We start from the raw sequence: 7297 nt of genomic DNA on the forward strand, positions 1-7297 counted from the left end.
TACATCTTAACTGAGATTACATTTGAACCGAGTTTATCAGAAAGGAACCAACCCACATTTCCGAAAAAAATTGAGATTAGACTGTTTTTGAGTTCCACTGACCATATACTCTCTCCTGCCACAAACTAAAAGGCGAAAACCAGGAATTAGTTTGTGAAAAGAGGGATTACATTTTATTTTTTACATTGAGCCTTATGCATGAATACAACTTCAAACCTATTTTTCTCAGTTTCAACTTAATGTGGGTTGGTTCCTTATTGATGAGCTCGGTCCATTTTGCAATAACCACTATTTAAGGCTCATTTAGAAACAACATATATGCCATTGGTTTCCCTTTGCAAAAAGGTGTTCTTCCAGAAGAGCCAGAGTTAGTGGTTCCTTATTATTGCAAAATGCAATTCAATTGCTCGATATTCAAGAGAACATTACATCACGACTGACACCTACAGCTAAAGTAAAAAAATATGTATCTTCGATTGCATTTCGGTCTTAATTCTTGCCCATGTCATACCCTGTTTCAGAAAACCCACAAACATGTTTGCTTGAAAGCAAAGATTTTTTTTTAACTCATACGAAAATCTTCACGGACAATTATTTCAAGGAAATATCTTGGCAACACTTTTTATTGGATAAAATAATCGGAAAAATTGATGTGACGTTGTTCCTAAACCATACGGTTCAATTATTCTAAAGTTACGACAAAATTTCACGAGATGCTAAAGTGGCAACCGTGTTTTAAATATATAGGTGAGCACAGCTCTCGGCACCAAATCTCATTTATATCGGGTCATGATTAAAACAAACACAGTCAAACGGCTCAATTCTTGAGCACTTTGCTCTCAACTCACGGCCATTGGTCATCTTCGTCTCGCGGCTGTCTGTCGTTACCCAAGTTAATTGTAGGTGCGAAACTTTATTTACAGATCAGAGCTGAAATCGTCGGTTCTCTGATGTAAAAGCGTGCATGTGGACGATGAACCTCATTTCGAAATGAAGTTGTACGCCTTTACGTAAAAGGAGCGACGAAATATAAAGCAACGTATCCAAGTCCATGAATACCTATGCAAATTTCCTACCCTAAATTATGTTTTCGACTACATTTTGTAGAATCTGACTCATTTACAGATCAGCTCATGTGTTTTTGATTTCCCTCTAGAAATATATAGGTGATTTTATGAATGAGCCAGAAATGGTAGTTCCTGGTCGCAAAATTTAGTCAAAATTGTAAACTAATTTGAAATTATTTCTTGAACATATTCTTGTTATTTTCTCGTCTTGGTGTAAGCATTGCTTGTAACAATGTTAACCCTAGTCTTAGGATCTTAACTGAAAAGGAAGGAGGGGGGAAGTATTAAGAAGAGAAGACGGAGGAGACAAAGGAGAGGGAGGAGAATAAAAGTATGAAGAAGAGAGAAAGGAAAAAGGAGGAGAAGAAAAAGGAGAAGTACATGTGGAAGAGGATGATGATGAAGAAGAAGAAGTAGAAAACGAGGGAGAAGAGAGTACCAAAGAAATACCTACCAAGTCTAAGAAGTACGAAATGTTGGATTAAAAGTTACTCTTGCTAACATCGACACGAAAAAAGAGTCTCAGAGGTTACTAAATTCTGGATTTGATGTTATTTGATCCGCAAGAAATCCAGCAGCACTGGAGTTTGGACAGTTCTGTTCGTGCGGTTGATAGGTAAACCTAATTAGATGCATGATTGGCACTACCGGAAATCTACTACGTGCTACTAGATTTCTTAGGGTTTTCATGTGTAATGAGGAATCTAGTAACCTGCAGTGTCCTTTTTCCGTGCGATTTGTGTCAAATTCCAAAAACTCTCCTCAGATTCTTCCAGTGCTCCCATTCCGTGGCCGCCAAAAGTTCTCGGATTCGGAACTTTTTTGTTCCGATTTCTCCCATTCCATGACCGTCGAAAGTTCCAGGATTCTTTTTTGATTTTTCCAAAATTTCCGGAAAATGCAAAAGATCCGGAACATTTCGGAAATTTCAAAAGTTCCGGGAAAAATTCAGGAGAATCTCAAAAGTTCCGAAACCCGGCACTAATTCCGGGTAATGGGGGCACTGGATTCTTTGTTCGTATTTTTCCGTGAAAAACCCCGAAAAAACTGCTGTTGAGAACCGTTGCTCGTGAATGAATTGGCTCCTCACGGGTCTATTCATTTAGATAGGACAGAGTCCATGTTTCGAGAGTGACGTGCACTAATTAGTCCGGACTCAAAGAAAGGATGCGCAAGGTCGCGGCATAAGGGGCTCGTTCCTCGCACACTTCGTTGACGTCAACTTTTCCATCGGCCAGCCGCAGCCGTCAAGCTCCAAGTACCCTGAAGATCCTCTGTGATCGGTAAAAATATGACGTCATCCCTCAACGGTTTTTAACGGCTCTCGGATGATGCCCAGCTTGGCTCTGTGGGTCAAGGGCGCGATCCGTTTTTGCTAGTAGCGTTTGTCTTCAAACATAGCATCGTTTAAATGTCATTAAGGAGCAAAACCCTATCACCTGGTCATAAACAGCACTGCATTTGCGACTTAGTCCGTATTGATTATTTTTACTCAATTTTTATGAACGGACAAAAGATCACCTGGACGACTGCCCAAGAGATGGGCACAAAACCAGCCTTTTTCTGTAGATGATGGCATGTTTTTAGTGCTGATTTTATTTTCATTGGTTTGACAATCCGTAATATTTATGGGTGATTTATTTATAAGTGCTCGTTAAGAGCATTTACGAACGTGGGCCTGTGCCCTAGCCGTTAGTAGAGGAAGTGGCTTCCTTCGTACTCCTAAGAACTTGTCGTCATGCTTCCGATAACAAGGAGCAACAAAATGTTTTTTTATAAAAAAATCAAAGAAATAAATAGAATAACAACAAATGGAAAAAAATGCAAAAAATCTTAGGCATGGGATGAAGTTTTTCTGGCGTACCTTGATCTCCTGAGTCCAAAAATATTCTCCATTTTTCACTAACTTTCATACCACTGTTATGAGATAACGAATCCGGCCTAAGAATTCAGGCTTGGACTGGCCATAAGGCTAATCTGCCATTGGCAGATACGCCCCCTTGGCGCGCCAAAAACGCGCTCTTCTAAAAGAAGAAGAGAACAACAATTACGACCGAGAATATATGCGGAAAATTTCTGAAATGAACGGAAGAAGAGAGAGTTAGGAGTAAATAAAGGTGCTCTCACGCATGATAAAGGTGAACAGAGGTCCAAGAACTACTTTTTGAGGCGTAAATACTTTTCTGTGAAATTTTCACCTTTTTGTCGACATACAGGCGCTTTATCATCCCCCTCCTTCATTGATCGCTATGTGTAACTCCCTTAGAGGGGATGGTCGGTTCGATTTTTAGACATACGAACCCTTTATAGACCTTTTGAGAGACCTTTAAACACATTTCTTCCTTTTCAAAATGACTGTTGATTTGAACATACCATAGCATACCTCGGGCGAACTTAACCTTCATTTATCTCGAAATTAAAAAATAAGAGACATCTAAAGTGTAAACGCGATACGACGATTCGCGCAAGACGGATGTCCACATTGCATAGAAAAATGCAAGACGCGATGGCGTGAGTCGTCAACTCGCAATGCTCTGCTCTGTGCTACTAGTTTGAAGCACCATAATGAATAAGAAAAACGCAAATGAACACAATATGGAAATAAAGCTAGGGAAAGGATGCGCGTTTATGACGGCGCGGAGATACAACTATTCGTACTTGATGAACCTCCGTGCTGCATCTGAAAAATTGAAGGCGCGATGACGCGAAGCGTGAGCTCTCAATGCTCTGCTTTATGCTGTCAATGAGGTGTCGCTCTGATTCGGAAGGAAAGTTAAAAAAGAGGCCCGAACACGTCTATCCTACCTTCGGCTGTGTTGATACTCGTTTTTTCTTCTTTTTTCAGGTTGTTGTGTGATTCTCTTTTAGGATGGATTTGCAAACCCACGTCTTAATCTCGTGTAAATCGCAGTACTGGCTCGGTTCTTTTGGAAATAATGGTGCTTGGATGCGTCTTGTGGCTTTAATTTGTTATGTTTTCTTTAATTTCAGAAGTCTGTCGGTTACTTCGATACGTTCAATTTTGCAATTTTCACTCTGTACAATTAATAAACTTTGAACCTGAAAACAGCGTAAACTTGTGCTGCTTTGACAAAATTTTCTGAACCCCTCTCCACATGGGGGATGCCCTACCTGCAGAAATGTCACATTACGCCCCTTTAACCAGCCAAGGGTCTATGCCCTTAGATGCGAGCCAGTCTGACCCTGTAAGAATGTCATCCCTTTCTCTAAAATCAAGAAACAATTCTAGAGAACTCGTCAATAAAGTTTCCGTGCGTCAGAAGCAATTGGTCTCTTTACGTTGAGAATCAGCAGGCATGACAATTACAACAGAGTTGCGTTACATGGTTTTGTAAATGCCTTGAAAGTTCTAAAATACCTTAGTGTTTTTGGGAAAGTTTAATTAGAAACTTTTGTGAACGTATTTCTATCAAACGGAACTATGTGAATTATGACGTGATCCCTGATACCTGTTATGCACATATTCTTATGGGTCTCAGGGCTCGTGGCAGAAATACTTCCATTTCAGAACTTACAAAACTCAGGCCGGCTTTTTCTATTGAACGAGGGAAAGAAAGTTTATCGATTGGCGTTATTTTTACGTGCAAGAGACCTTTTAATGTTTCATCGCTTTGGTCATCAGTCACAAATAGGTGGAACTATGAGCATGGATTTCCATTTACTAGTAACTTGTAACTTTTACATTATAGGAAATATACTGAAGGGGCACCGATTGCAACAAATTGTGATTACAAAGTTAAACTATTGCAATTGCACGGCATTGTTGTGTAATTTGCCTATTTAAAATTGAAGGGGCTCCTCTTATTGAGATTTATCGTAATAAAATTGAAATAAGATCCGATTTTTTGCGTTGCCTCACCTTTCTCGCACATGGAACTCAGTTTGTCGATTGTTAAAAATCGGCGTTCATTAAATGATGTAAAAAATATTGCACCTATAGTAAATAAAAATGCAATTTTAGCGCAATAAATAGCAAAATTATCTCAATATTTTTGTTGCATTGTGCTACTTGAATACAGGGTCTGTGTAATGTATTTGTGTCTGGGCGTGAAATGTTCCCACTATCCATCGTCTTCAATGATGATGCTTGCGAGAAATATTGGTTAAATCGTCGCTCCTCCAACGTAAGGGCGTATCTCAATTCCTGGATGAGCCCCAGAAAGCATGGTTTCATACGTAAAACAGGGCTCACCGGAAATTGAGATATTTCCTTACGTCACACAGTAGATCGAATCAATTAGAGAGGTCAGACAAGGTAAAAAAAAATTACAAATTTTTATGTTCATTTCGTCACATTTTAAACATTAAAGAGTGCTTCAAAAACGAAAATTTCCCGAGGAAACCAGTGAAACCACTTTTAGAACCTTAAACTTTTGTATAAACTGAGTTATGAACGTTTTAAGTTTCCAAATTTCCAACTTCTTCTATTGACTTGATCCACTGTGCGTCAGAGGGACGATAGTGGCGCGTGGCGTGCTTTGCGATATATTGATTGTCATGGCATTTAAACCAATGGAAAAGGATCGATAAACTGGGTGTTTGCAGCGAACACCTTAATAATCGATTCTTTACCATAGGTTTAAATGGCATAACAATCGATATATCGAAATTCACGCCACGCCACTGAGGGACGACGGAATGGATGGTCAAGCGGTGGTGGTGATATCTATTTACAGCCTGTACCCCGTGTTCCTCTCATTTCATTTACATATTTTGGGCTGATTAAATTGTTACCTATATCTATCTATACATCTATCTAAATATCATAGGTGTAAATATCATAGGTGTAAATGAAGGGAAACCGGTGTTGCCAAATTGCTGGATCGGCCTCTGCTCTCGTTTGTCAAGCGTAGCGCCAAACCGTCATCACGCAAATCGTAAAATTGTTATGGTGACGAATCAAGCAGAACATCGGTGTGCGATACGCCTCTTGTCTCATCACGGGCGTTTTATTACACCTGTAACTCTTTTCGCTCATGATTCGGCCATAAAACCCTGCGTTTTGCCGAGCGGGTTAAATGCCATTCGATCAGCGTGAGGAAACGCGGATCCTTATTCATACGCTTTTTCTTTTCTCTCCGATCCTCACTCGACGCGCCGCGCCAACGTGTCTGATAAACCACCACCGCACCGCTTGACCATCCATTCCGTCGTCCCTCAATGGTGTGGCGTGAATTTCGATGGATCGATTGTTATGCCGTTTAAACCTATGGTAAAGAATCGATTATTAAGGTGTTCGCTGCAAACACCTTGTTTATCGATCCTTTTCCATAAGTTAAAATTTTCATGCAAACGTAAAATTGCTCCTGTAATGCACTCTGGCGTGCTGCGACACTCAAACGCCACACATGTGTATCCTTTCAGAGGTTATCGGGCAACTGACACCGCAACATCTCTTCATCAACGCCCTGCCGCCATCCCTTTACGGGACGTTCCAGTTGCCTCTTTTTGCCCAGAAATTCCAGACGAAAATGTTCATCAGATGATAATATATTTATGAATAAACTATTAATTTAAGCTCTTCCTTCTTAAAACTAATATTTAGAATAAAATTCATGGTTTCAACTCTATAAAACCATCCTGACTTCTGAGCTCTTCAATAGAGCCATTGCATTGAAAGTAGGCAAAATACCGAACTTGGACGACTGCAAAGAGACACCTGGTCAAATAAGGACAAATGCATCTCAGTAGAGGCAAATGTCACTCTAATTCATAAGCCAACTAATTACCCTCTGATGGAAGCTCCCTTTGTTCACAGATTTTTTATCAATTTCATGGCAAGTGATTCTCAGTGTTGCGGTAGGCAACGATTTTATGAAAGCCGTATAATGTATGGTTTTCTCTGTATATTTAGCTGGACACTTGTGCAATTCAAATGAACATACAATCAATATCACTAATTGGATTTTGATGTAGCAGCATTGGTCGATCTGAATAAAGCGTTTCGAAGAAGAACTTCTCTGTTTTAGGAATAAAGGATAAGTGTCCGTAAAGGCCTTTTTTTTGCCTTAAAATTTGTCTCAAACTTTAAAAACGCAAAAAAATTGTCTACATAGCTGGCTAATTTTACTTTTTATAACATTACTTTGATACTCTGGCTCCGTCTTCAAGTTGTATTGTATGATAAGGGTGGTGATCAGTGAGCGAGTTTTGGTCTCTTGGCGTTTTACCCCTAAAAATAGATAAGAAATATAAAATTTGTAGCTTTT

This window comes from Bemisia tabaci, chromosome 2, assembly GCF_918797505.1.
Source record: "Bemisia tabaci chromosome 2, PGI_BMITA_v3".
In the NCBI taxonomy this organism is placed as follows: Eukaryota; Metazoa; Arthropoda; class Insecta; order Hemiptera; family Aleyrodidae; genus Bemisia; species Bemisia tabaci.